Raw genomic sequence first — 14,554 nt, 5'->3', positions numbered from 1 at the left:
CCCTGTTTCATGCGCAAGAGAGAGTGTGTGTGTGGGTTTAGGTAGATGTGTGTGTCCAGAGTACCCGATTAGACATGGTCATTACAGAGCCATCCCGGGTGGGCTAGCTAAGGACGAAACTTGGCACTGTCATATGGGCAATGTTATGAAACCCTCACACAATGAAGCCGAGCCATATAGGTATAAACAAGCACACACTTTCACTCTGTGCCACTTTTATATTAGATCACTCAGTCCTGCCGCTGAGATCCTTAATGGCCCTCAGTCTGTCACAAAGCTCTCCATGACCCCAATTTAAAACAATATCTCTCTAGTGCGCGTCACTATGTCCTTATCAGTCATTATTTAGGTTTGAGTACACATACATTCAGTTTCCAACTATTTTTTTCCCCTGATGATCCATATTTTGTTTCATGGCCACACACTTTATTCGTCCATGTTGATGTCCCCTTCATGTCTCTCTGAGCAGAGATGGTCTATAAAAAATGAAGAGCAGCAGTAGAATATTCAGGACCACCACAAAGTAGTGCATAATTGTGAGGAGGAAGAAAAATTATTATTTCACAAATACAAATCTAAAAAGTCTGGTGTGCATTTGTTAGCTCCTGAGTCAAATCTTTGTAGCTGTGGTTACAGCGGTAAGTCTATTGGGCTATTTCTCTAAGTGCTTTCTACAACTCAGATTGGATAGAGAGCCCCTATCAACATCCCTTTAAAACCTGCCATAGATTCTTAGACTTGGTCTTTAACTAGACCATTTTGAAGCATGAATATTTTTTGATTTAAACAAGTTCATTGTAGTTCTGGCTCTATGTTTAGGGTGATTGTCCTGCTGGAACGTGAATCATCACCCCGTCAGAAGTCGTTTCATTCTCTCACCAGAGCTGTAAATTTCTGCAGCTCCCTCAGAGTTACCATACCCTATTGGCTATTTGAGTTGAGTGGGTTTAAAACAAAAACTTGTGATATTTTTCAGATAGTTTTTTGTAAAAATGTGAAATCCAAGTGTTATTTTTCTTCCATTTCACAATCATCTAAAACTTCGTGTTGGTTTATCATGTAATTCACAAAAATACACAGACGTTTCGGGTTGTAACATGAAAGAATATGAAACGTTTAAGTGATACTTCTACAACACAAAGCACTGATAATCTTGATATCTTGCATTACGTTAACCTCCTCCACCTCTTACACTGTTCCTGTGGCTAATACTGCAAAATATTCACTCTTACAAATGAGTGTGTGTGCCAGCCTCTTGTCTCACAGAATTAGGAAACTTAGACTTGATTACAAAGGAACAGAGGGAAGAGATAAAAACTGCATTGAAGATAAAGATGGAGTTAGAGGAAGCAATGAGCATGCAAGAGGAGGAAGTGAAGGATCGCAGCACAAGTTTCGCTGTGGGACCAATAACAGCGCCTTTATGTTTTTTTTTGTGGACTCCTGAGTAAAGTCCTGTGAGAGTCACTCACATAAACGCCTTAGAGTTTATCCCAGCATGGAACATTTTCCCCCACTCATTTACAGGGTGGCTTCTCATGCACATCCCTCCAAATTCCATGTTTTGTATAATGAGTGCCTAAAATTTACAAGATTAACTCTCTGGGAGGAATTTGGTGTTTTGTGCATTCTTTTGCATGTGTAATCCCACACACTGGTTTATGAGAAGATATTTAAACGTTTTTCCTGAATCTCCCTCCTTTGTTTTCTGCCCTCTTTGCTTGCTCTCTGTTTTCACACAGATGCAACCTCTCCTCCATCTCCCCCTTCTCTTCACCGGAGGGATTCAGGCTAATTAAAATGCTTGGTGATCTCCATTGTTTCTCCCTGCTTTTGCACCCCCCCCCCCCTCCCCTCCCAACCACCTGCACTAATGATCAGTGCCTATGATGCACATCTTTCATATATATATTGGGTGTGGTGGCCTGTCTGCGTCAGAGCAGGGTTTAGCCTGGTTGAAAGTTGAAAAATCTGTCCATCGGCATCCTTTCCCTCTGCCGAGTCCCTTAGTTTTTATTCTCAGCTCTAATCACGACCCTCTCAGGTCAAAGGCCACCACCAAGGGTTGGCCACAGGTGGCTGAGCAACAGTGAGGCTGATGGGGTTGATTGGGATGAGTAAGCATGTCGAGGCAATATCAGGAGGACAAAACCTCGAAAACGAGTTAAGAAAAAAAAGCATTCCTTCACAAGGAAAAAATTATTTGTTGTTTAGATATGTTGTATAAAGATCTTGAAAGAAACAATGAACCTTTACTTTCAGAAACCTCCCATAAAAAGTTAGATTCAAAATGCTTTTGCAGTATCAACAACACATGAGTTAAAATGAATAGAATGTTGAAGAACCTGAAAAGGAATTTTTCATTTTTAGAAAAATCACATTGGAGAAAATCCAAGAGGGAATAAAACCTTATTTCAATTGTTTTTTGTTGTTTTTTTTTGGATTTTCTGAAATATTTTTCCTTTGTATTTCCTAAAAGGCATATTCAAAGTAAGAATTTACACGGTTTTCAAGAAAATCAAGAAAAACTTGAAAAATCTAAAGAATGATGCTTGCACTTACATTCCCCTTTACTCTGATACCCTAATTTCATTTAATTTTTTACTTTCTGGATGAAATACAATATCCTATGTGTGGTGGAAAATTAACACTGCACACATTAACACATTATCCAAATGGTCACATATGGTGGTGGCAGTATCATGCTATGGGGATGCTTTTCTTCAGCAGGAACAGGGAAGCTGGTCAAAACTGATAGGAAGATGGATTAAGCTCAGTACAGCGGGATCCTGGAGGAAAGGCTGGATCCCATAACTTTATAACATAATTATCCTAAAAACACCGTCAGATGAGTTTGTATACCTCTGCAATTCACCATAAAAGCCCACTTACTGAAATTTTAGTTTTTTTGTTTTGTTTCTGAACTTTAGTCCCACTCAAACTGTCTTTAAATTGTTTGAAGAAATTATTCAGAATATGATGATGCTCCCTATGCATCCATAAAGGTGTTTCTGTGACTCTGTTAAATGTAAGCAAGCACTTGCTGCTGGGAATCAGATACTTACTGCAGGGACATACTTACTGTAAACTTTTTCCCACTTCCTGTTGGGGTCTAGCAAACTCACCCCATTAAGGTACATAAAAGAAATTAAAGACTAGAAATAGAGAGAAAAAATACAAAGAGAGAAAGCTACAAAAAAGAAGTGGATGAGATACCATCTGTTTGTTATTCTGCTTTTCTTTCCCAAGCTTGTTATCGTTCCTCATTTCCTGCTGGACGACAAGTAAATAAGTCTCATGTATACATGTACCAACACTGAGACCGGGCCTCCCCATCTCGCCTTAGTATTGGCCCCAGTTTCAAAGCCATTTCCCAGTGAGCGGAGCCTCCCAGCGACGTGTAGAGAAAACAAACTGAAGACAGAAATGTTCCCCTGACATTCTGCATCACAGAGGCAGACACACACAGAAAAAAGTCAGAAACAGTTTTCAGAGTAAGATATTCCATCATGCACATGATTCTGCAGTCTCTTGCCTACATTGATCCAAACCCAGCACAATGCATCTCTTCAGTCTGCTCTGACTTCACTCCCAGGGGAGGGAGCTCGGCAGTTGTCTCAATTATTTCTTTTTTCCGCTGCTCCTGCTCTCAGGGGCATCATTGGGTTGTGGAGTACAGATCGTAAAAGTGCTCACACTCCTTTCTAATCACATTAGAAAGATGAAGGAATGCAATAAGAAAAATAGGTCCCTGTTAGGTTTTTAGGAGAATGGTCACAATGGCTCACTCAGATAATGAGATATTTCAGAAGTTTACGGGATTTCCCTTATAATTTTAAGATTAACGCTCTTGAGGCATCTTAGGTTTCCAAACCACTTGTCTGCTCTTGCTGATTCTCCAGACTGGATTGGATACAGTATATCTTTATTGATAGATGCATAAATGTTCAGCCCAGGAACTCCCACATTTCAGGGATAATTAAATGTGTGCTTCACACCCCTCCAAAAAACTTCCTCCTTCACAACACAACCTCTCACAAGGTCATAGCAAAAAGCTGTCAAGTGTCTCTTGACAGACACCCACACACCCTCTATTTCCTCCTCTACTATCCAGGAATCTGTCCTGCATCCTCAGCTGTGCCCAAAGCAGCGCTCCAGGGACAGCGGCTGGAGAAAAGAGTGAGGGTGGCCCACCCATTCCTAAAACCCCGCAGGACCCATCACAGGGGTGACCCGGCTCTACCCTAAACCCCGATGGAATGCGTGGATTTGACTGAGAGCTGTAACCAAAGAGCACTCTCTCCCATCTTTAAGCCCATAATGGAGCCACTTCCTGCTGATAATCAGTTTGTTGTGATCTCTCGTTTGCCACTTTATCTTGAGTTGTAAAAAAGGAAAAAAAGAAGAGACTTTTTATGGTTTAGATCCTTCTAATATATGCCCTCTAACAGATTTCCTCTGGTTTTATAACACTTAAATGTTCAGATCGGACTGATAACCTGGATAAATCCAAAACGATTTTGTAAATGAAAAAAAAAAGGTAGTCAGCCACCTTATAAAATTCTTAATTAAATTTGATATTTTTTTGTTATACTTCACTAACCTCTAGCCTGAAGAAATCACTTGCCTGAAAGTCTTGGGGATCATCAAGATGTTTTTTGGAACACATTCTGTGAAATGACAGGTCTCAGGCTGCTTTACTTCATTAGAATCTTGACTACTTGCCATAATTGAAGGAATAATGAATTCTGCTCTCTCAGAGTAAATCCTGAAGGAGAATGCACATCCATCAGTTCATGATTATAAGCTCCAGTGCACCTGGGTTATGCAGCAGCACAATGAGCCTTAATCATAACAGTAAGCTGACCTCTGCATGGCTCTTGATAAATAAATGACAAAATAAATAAATATTTTGGAGTGGACTATTCAAAATCCAGACGTAAATCCAGTTGACGATGCTTTGTACAGCCTTAAGCACATAATTCACGCTTGAAAACCCTCCACTGAGGCTGACTTAAAACAATTCTGCAAAAAAGCGTAGACCAAAATTCCTCCACAATGATGTAAAAGTCTCAAAACCAGTTATCAAGTTTAGGGGGCAATATTTTTTTTTTACATTGGGTCTGGTTGGGCTGGATAGCATTGTTCCTAGAGAAATAAAATAATTATTATTTTTTTTGTATTTACTCAGGTTATGTGCCAATGCCATTTTATAAATAGAACATGAAAATTAGGGGGTATTCATCTCATAGCCTTCATCTGTCGGCTCCAGAGCCACCATAGCAGAACTGAAAAAACTCATACTGGATCAGATGCGCACTGGGTAACTTTACAGAACCAGCCTGCTTCAGTCTTATTTATGTGGACTCTTAACAGCTGCTGTCTGGCATTTGGATAAACAACTGGACCATAACAACCCATGACCTACATGAATCAGAAGTTGGTTTGACTAGACCTATGTTTCTACAAGAACATTTCGAAGTGAACTGGAGAAAAGCAGTTAAAGTAGAATTAAAGTTCAAATCCAAAAAAGACAGGCCTCACTAGACTGTAATGACAGAATGGGCTTTTATCAAAGGGAACCTAAAATATTTTTTTTTCTGATGCAAGTCAACTCCTAGATCCTCCAGTAACCACCACAGTGTGCATTTTTGTGTACACTTGGGCCTCCATCTGCAACTTCTAAAGACAAGAATGCCAGAAAAACTGTTTTCTGATCCCAGAGGTTTGATCATAGCTGCCACTGCTTTTATGGCCTCCAGTAATGACAACAATAAAAGCACCAAAGACCTGCTGTAATTATTTTTTTAAAAGCAGCAGCGGTGCTGTTTTCAGAGCAGCTACATGGGCAGGGGGTCGGGGGATTACATTAGCCGCAGTTAATCGTTAGCGTGATGCGTGCGAAACAGCTTCGCAGTACGGCCCATAAAGTAGGAAGGGGTTTCTCTCCTGGAGTCAAAGTGCTTTTTAGCTAAGTTTAGTGTGGTTGCCATAGGAGTTGCAATGTGTTGAGGAAAATCTCAATTAAGGCCTCTTGCAAAACTGCCTACAGGCACGTTAGTTGCTGAGGACATGAAGCAACTAAAGTGGATTCTCAAGTCATCTTCTAATTCAAGACGAGTGAATGCTGCGAGTCACTGACTCAATGCAATCGGCTTGGTTTCCTTGAATAGAAAAACTTTTTAACCAATTTTAATAATAAACTGAATCTGACTGCACTATTTGACAGGATTAATTGGAATGTATTTACTCGACTTAAAATCTGTATGATATGATTGAATTGACTTTGTAAAGTGCCTTGAGACGACATTTGTTGTGAATAAATAAAACTGAATAGAATTGAATTGAATTTTTCAGCTGGTTATATCTTGCAACCTTTTCCGATCTTTTTACCCACGTCTTTTTCCAACTAAGTCATCTTCATTCCTCTGTCACTCAAGTCAAATCTTTGCTTAATCCCATACATCACCACCATCATCACAACCACCCCTACTGCCCTTATTTTAAGGTCCAAAAGATTGGGTCTGCCTGTAGTCTGTGAAAGACAAGTAGGTTGAAGGGTAAGGTGAAAACCACATCTGCGAATTGCAGTAATCATGAGCTTATAGTCTCCAAATAAACCACTGAGGTCAGCTTTGTGTGCCCCTTCTGGGCTTGTCTGTCATGATGTGAAGGATGTGAAGATGACATTTCATTGGGTTTGTGGACAATTCATTATGCCCGTGCAGTATTTATTACATCCTAAGAAAAGCTCTCTCATGAACCCCACATCTTCTTTTTTACCCTCGTTATTGGTTTCATCTTGTTTGTTTTGATGACTTTTCGCCGCATCTCTTGAATCAAAACTTTGGAAATTGTTATATGTTTATTATGAATGTGTCATTGTATATGTTTCATTCTTTAATGTACTTCTTCCAGGGCCAGAAAATATAAGGCAATACCAGTTCACAGCTTTCCCATTGGCACCGGCAAAGAGCTTACCACCGTAAAGTCTGGATTCTACTTATATACTTCCAGCTTTCCTCTGTCCCTCTGAGACCCCATCAAGATAGAGCAGCTCTCTGCCCTCTCTACCATTTCCATATTGTCCTGCCCCGGCTTTGATGTTCACCCTGCCAAGAAAGTGATTTGTGGGTTCGCCATGTCCTCCCCTGTGCTAGCCTCCGAACTCACCGATGCCCGGACACACTGGGAGTTCCCACTGTTTCGTTTGAGTCGGAGGGGGAAAAAAGAGGAGGGGGATTTGGGTCAGACCACCACAGAGCTGGTGAGACCCCTGTCTTCCTCCTCGCCGGTTCCCATCGCTCCCAACACGACGCACACATGTTGAAAAGGTCAGGTCTTGATAGACAACAGAGCACCGGCAATTATACTGCTATTTCTTAGAGGCTGGAAGTCCCCTGTTTCATGTGCAAGAGAGAGTATGTGTGTATGTGTGTGTGTGTGTGTGTGTGTGTGTGCAGTAAGAGAGAGTTGTTTTTTTTTTTAACGTTCATAGAGAATAAAGAGGCAGTGTTTTAAGGGGAAAATGAGCTGGGACAGGGGGAACGGGTAGCTGCTTGCAGGGACTTGTGCCCAGATTGCTTCATGTCTGTCTGTCCAGTTAAAGAAATTGGTAAATGTGCATAAGGTAATGGAGGTGTGTAAATGTGTAAAGGTTCCCAAATGTAGCCTATATGTGAGTGTGAGAGAACTCAAATCCCTCAAATGGGACTTTTCAAACTGAAGCTTGCTGTCTGAGGCTTTCTTTATTCTTTTGATGTGTCTGATGTGACTTGGATGGTAACTGCAAAAAAAGCAGGTAGTGCTTTGCAAAAGTATTCATACTGCATGATACTGTTTGAACTAAAAGCATAGACTTTAATGGATTTTGTTGGGGTTTTATGTGAAATCTTCATCTCCATAAAGCTTTTCAGCAGATGGAAGCATGAAGTGCTCCAAAATCTCCTGATAGCTAGCTGCATTGACCCTGCCCTTGATAAAACACAGTGGACCAACACCAGCAGCTGACACGGCACCCCAGACCATCACTGACTGTGGGTACTTGACACTGGACTTCTGGCATTTTGGCATTTCCTTCTCCCCAGTCTTCCTCCAGAATCTGGCACCTTGATTTCCGAATGACATGCAGAATTTGCTTTCATCCGAAAAAAGTACTTTGGACCACTGAGCAACAGTCCAGTGCTGCTTCTCTGTAGCCCAGGTCAGGCGCTTCTGCCGCTGTTTCTGGTTCAAAAGTGGCTTGACCTGGGGAATGCGGCACCTGTAGCCCATTTTCCTGCACACGCCTGTGCACAGTGGCTCTGGATGTTTCTACTCCAGACTCAGTCCACTGCTTCTGCAGGTCCCCTTTTGCAGGTGTTTAGAGTTAACTCGTTGATTCAGATGATTAGGTTCATAGCTCGTTTAGAGACCCTTTTAATGATATGCTAATTTTGTGAGATAGGAATTTTGGGTTTTTATGAGCTGTATGCCAAAATCATCCGTATTAAGACAATAAAAGACCTGAAATATTTCAGTTAGTGTGCAATGAATCTAAAATATATGAATGTTAAATTTTCATCATGACATTATGGAAAATAATGAACTTTATCACAATATGCTAATATTTTGAGAAGGACCTGTAATTATCTGAAGAGTGTGGCTTGAATTTTATTCAACTCTGAGACAATATACTGTAAAAGCATCTTTTGCCGAAATTACAATGGCAGGTCTTTCTTCGCCAGCTTTGCACATGTACAGAATGAAATTGTTGCCTATTTTTTTTAAAATACCCCAAACTCAGTCAGATTGAACAGAGCGACTAGGAACAGCAATTTTGAAGTATCGCCACAGCTTCCCAGTTTGATTTGGGTAATTAGTTTGACTGGTCCAATCTTTTGCTGCCTCCAACTGTTTTTCTTCCAGTTGGCTTGTATTTAGCTCCATCTATCCTCTTTCCTGTTCCAGCAGAAGACATCATCCCCACAGCATGATGCTGCCACTACCATGATTCTTTATAGAGTGATGAGTACAAGGTGAAGAAAGTGTTAGTTTTCCACCATATATAGTGCTTTGCATTCCCCCACCTCAGCTGTGGATCTCTGCAGCTCTTCTAGAGTTACTATGGGGCTCTTGGCCCATAGTAACTCTCATTGAAGTTTCACTTGGAGTTTCTCTCATAATGCTCCACTTGCTCTTTTAGTTTAGGTGGACCGCTATGTCTATGTTGGCTTGGAATTAGTTATGTCACACTCTCCATTTTCAGACGAAAGGCTGAACAATCCTCTTGGGATATTGAACACTGTTTTAAACTTCTCCACAACTTTCTCCCTGATCTGTGTGCTGTGTTCCTTGGTCTTCATGATGTTGTTCTCTAACAAACCTCTGAGGCCTTAACAGAACATACACACAGGTCTTAATTTGCTAATTTGGGGTGTTTTGATGGTAATCTGATGTTTGTACCGGACATTATAGGTATCGGTGTGAAGGGAGGTGATACGAATCCATGCCACAGTGTTAAAATTATTTGTTTTTAGAACCATGTATGCCTATTTTTGCACACATATGTCTTGTGTTAGTTTATCACATAAACCCCCCAAAAAATACAAGTTAAAGGGACAGGAATACTTACAAGGCGCTGTATTCCCAGTTTCTCTTTCCCACTGAGCAAGTATTGTTCTCTAAGGATACATTTCATTAAGAATGTCAGATTGAAGAAATTATGAGTTACGACAAGATCAGACCACACTTTGACAGATCTGGAGATCACACAGAGAGGATGCAGCGGTCCCTTAACAACTGAAGTGTGCTGCTGTAATGTATAATCTGTTGCAGCTGCCTCGCATACCTTGCACCAACATCTTTGTACGTTTATGTGTGCATGTGGCGTCATTCTTTTTATCCCAGAGGTGGATTTGACGACTGTATCGTGGCTTATGAAAGACCAGTGGGGTACTGTACCCCCGAACGACTGCTCACCTAGAGCGCCTTGGAAGGAAAACTGGTCCGGAGGGTTACTGAGAGGCCCCACAGTGCATTGCATTCAGGTTGCTGTGCATGTTAGACATATTAAGGCCTTTAAATGGCTGCTAGTAATTGTCCCTATAAAAGAGCAGCTGTATCCAGAACCGACTGCAAATGTGGCTGCTGCACCTTTACTGTCTCTAATACTTAACAATAATTTTAAATAAGAGAGTGTGTTAGAGCCTTCTCGGTGTAAATACACTGTGTTTGCTTATGAGTACGTAGGTTGCCCTGGATATGCACTCTGCTCTGGATAATTTCCAAGTCCAATCTATATTGCAGCCAGCATGTGGAATGCACCTTTGCTCCTGGAAAATCTCACCTGAATGACTTAAGTTTGTGTGCGTGTGCTTTTAAATGTGCACACGAGTAACCATAACCATAAATGTTACCACCGCTCCTAATTTGTTCATTACAGGAGCTCTTGTAAAATAGTATGAAACTACAAAACATCAAACCACTAATGGCATCATCCTTGTCATCATGGACAGCGATGAATTGGTAAGGGCTCGACTTAGTAAGCACTGCCCTGGGGAGGACGGAAAGAATCACTCAGTAGTCTACAAAGGGGCTGACTCTTTGAGTCAATGACTCATGTGTGCTCATGATACGGTTGGGTGGTGCTGGAGGTGGGGGGCACCAGGTTAAAATTTGTGTTTGTTTCTCTGTTGCAAGGCAATCCAGTCTAGTTTTTATCATTATGAAGTGTCAACGACTGGGGATGCCCTATGGAAAAACACTTAACAGTTTTCTGTGGAAGGAAAATATCCTACTTAGAGCTATAAAATCAGCCTATCAGTTCACGGAGTTTCTATTGTCAGCCCTGCTATTTTTTATGGTTCTCTGGCACACTGAAGTGTGAGATTCCTTGCTTTCGTTGCACGGTCAGAGTTTAAGTGAAGATGGAGTTATGGATAATGACGTTTTGTTCTCACAGCTACTACAATAGGACCCTGAATGTTTGGTTAAGCATCTCCAGTACACACCATTTGAACCATTATTTGTTGTAGTGTAGAAAAATAATGCAGCATCCTGTAAAACTGCATTAGTTTTTAAAAAGAAGAATTGGCTGGTTTTCTCTGATCCATGCAGGCTAGAAATCATATATATATATATATATATATATATATATATATATGTTCTGTACAAAGTTGAATGTGCTGACAACAAAATCACACAAAAATCATTAATGAAAATCAAATTTATTAACCAATGGAGGTCTAGATTTGGAGTCACACATAAAATTAAAGTGGAAAAACACACTACAGGCTGATCCAACGTTGATGTAATGTCCTTAAAACAAGTCAAAATGAGGCTCAGTATTGTGTGTGACCTCCACGTGCCTGTATGACCTCCCTACAACGCCTGGGCATGCTCCTGATAAGACGGTGGATACTTAATGGCAGTCAGGCTCCCTCTGGCGAGCACATGGAGGGTCATTTGGCCCTCCAAAGAAATGCCGCCCCACACCATTACTGACCCACTGCCAAACCGGTCATGCTGAAGGATGTTGCAGGCAGCAGATCACTCTCCACGGTGTCTCCAGACTCTGTCACGTCTGTGAACACAACCCCCATTTGTGGACATCGGGCCCTCATACCATCCTCATGGAGTCGGTTTCTAACCGTTTGTGCAGACACATGCACATTTGTGGCCTGCTGGAGGTCATTTTGCAGGGCTCTGGCAGTGCTCCTCCTGTTCCTCCTTGTACAAAGGCGGAGGTAGCGGTCCTGCTGCTGGGTTGTTGCCCTCCTACGGCCTCCTCCACGTCTCCTGGTGTACTGGCCTGTCTCCTGGTAGCACCTCCAGGCTCTGGACACTACGCTGACAGACACAGCAAACCTTCTTGCCACAGCTCGCATTGATGTGCCATCCTGGATGAGCTGCACTACCTGAGCCACTTGTGTGGGTTGTAGAGTCCGTCTCATGCTACCACGAGTGTGAAAGCACCACTAACATTCAAAAGGGACCAAAACATCAGCCAGAAAGCAAAGGTACTGAGAAGTGGTCTGTGGTCCCCACCTGCAGAACCACTCCTTTATTAAGTGTGTCTTGCTAATCACCAAAGATTTCCCCCTGTTGTCTATTCAATTTGCACAACAATATGTGAAATTGATTGTCAATCAGTGTTGCTTCCTAAGTGGACAGTTTGATTTAACAGACATTTGATTTATTTGGAGTTATATTGTGTCGTTTAAGTGTTCCCTTTATTTTTTTGAGCAGTGTATACAGGGCTGCATTCACCAAATGCATACAGCTTCAATAAAATTTGGATTAATGTCTGTTGGTTGCATCTTAACCACATGCTTCTTGTGGCAAAAAGCATGTGGCCTATTTCTGGCTACTGTTGAAATCTGGATTATTCCAGAAGCTTAATGATTATTGTCCTGTCGGAACACTGAAAAGTATCCAAACATCTACCCAGAAAATGTTTCTTCAGAAGGCTTTTGATTTGCTAATGGTGCAGCTGCAAATTTCAACTATCCCTAAAGGTGTGGATCTTGGAAATTCTTCCTTGATCGGCACCCTTTCCATGCGTGGCAATGTAAAACAGCCTTTAACACTGGACAGGAACACTGGGGTTCCAGCATCTTCCAGTTTATATATATATTACATCATTATATTATATTCTATTATGCTGGTTCAGTTTCAGTGTTTAAAGTTCAGCTTGGTTGGCGGCAAAGAGTGAAAGACCGGGGACATTGAATGATGTAATTTTCAGTCTTTTTGTCTTGATTATGTCATTGTATTTTATTTTAGAGGTAAGTATATTATTATCAGTTTGCCTTAAATGAGGTAAAACCTATAAATGAGGATAAATAAAACTTTTTAGTGTTTGACTGTAGAACTGGTATGCCATACAACAAACATAAGACCCTGTTTTCGTCCTTCAATCTCAATCTCTTTCGGAAATTCTACTGCATATAAAACAGATTGAAGAGTGGACTCTAATTCGGAAAACGAAAATAAAACCTCTTAGTCATATTTGATAACACGAATAGAAAGAGAGAGAGAGAGAGAGAGAGAGAGAGAAATATTTCCCCTCTCAAGAATGAAAAAAGATGACTCAAACTGACCGATCATCCAGACTAAAAGGCTCACATTAGTGCTCCAGAGGCTATGTAACTCATATCTAACGCATTCTTCAAAAATGTTCCCCTGTTTACCTTTCTCTCAATCTCTGGGATCTATGTGTGGCCCAGGGGCAAAACAGGAGTCTTCACCTCACTCCCAAAGTCTTCTCTGCAGAGTCTTTATGGCTCGATTTACTGTGCAGCAGCATCTATAAAGTCATTTAATAGGGTTAATGTTGTTAGGTACACAGGCCTCAGTTGCCAGTAAACATGTTGCTTATTAGCTCACACAGAAGAGAGCAAAGGAGGGAGAAAAATCATTCCCTTTTACTTCTTTAGACATGTCTTTCCTCTATCTTGCTCAATTCTGTTTGTTTCTAGATTAATGAATCAGAATCCATATTTTATTTGCACCACATGTATATGTCTCAAGGTTAAGAATAAAACCTCTTGAGACAAATATTCACATGAAGCTGCCTATTGCCATAACAATCATATACTTCATGCATACTTATCCAACCTTCCAGGAAGGGATAAAGGACTAGTACAGAGACATGCACTTCAGGAAAGAGGATTCAGTTCAGCAACATGTCATAAGTTACTTCAGCAGAGGGAATTTCACTGTAAAAATATTTGATTCATTTTATGACACTAAAAGAGCTCAACTGGCCTATTAAAATGGTTGCATTAATCACCATACCATCTGCTGAAGTGGGTTCTGCTGCAGGAGTTCCAGACACAACACCCCCAGGTTTGAATGGACAAGATGTAGACCGGACCACCTGGTCGGCTGACCTGGCGGCTCCCTGCCGATCGTCACCTCTGTCTGTCTGTCTGTCTGTCTGTCTGTCTGTCTGTCTGTCTGTCTGTCTGCCTGTCTGTCTGTCTGTCTGTCTGTCTGTCTGTCTGTCTGTCTGTCTGTCTGTGCTCCTGGATGTATGTCTCCTTCGTGAGGACCCTCAGGCTTTTTTCCAGACCTCCCAGTACTGGACAAGCAGACCTCGAGCTGCCCCATGACAAGTTAGGACCAGTTGGTTGTAAAACTGCATGTTAGGTAGTGGCTCCTTGTGTACAGAAATCATAAAGAATCATGAAGGTACAGTGCCTTGAAAAAGTATAAACACCCCCTTGAACATTTTTCATATTTAGTCACATTATAACCCCAAACTTGAATTTATTTTATTGGGATTTTATGTGACAGACCAACACAAAGTGCTGCATAAGTGTGAAGTGGCAGGACAATCATACATGATTTTCAAATGTTTTGCAAACAAAGATTTTAAAAATGTTTGTCTTCAGTCCCCCTTACTCTGATATCCCCAATAAAAGCCAATGCAACAAACTGCCTTTAAAGGTCACATAGTTAGAAGGGTTTATCGGGGTGTATTTTCTCCAATAGCATAGCTGTTCGTCAAAGGGACTCAGATGTTTGTTAAAGCATGTTGATAAGAGAGCATCACGAAGACCAAGGAAAA

This window comes from Girardinichthys multiradiatus, chromosome X (genome assembly GCF_021462225.1).
Source record: "Girardinichthys multiradiatus isolate DD_20200921_A chromosome X, DD_fGirMul_XY1, whole genome shotgun sequence".
In the NCBI taxonomy this organism is placed as follows: domain Eukaryota; kingdom Metazoa; phylum Chordata; class Actinopteri; order Cyprinodontiformes; family Goodeidae; genus Girardinichthys; species Girardinichthys multiradiatus.
Note: the sequence above shows the minus strand (reverse complement) of the source record.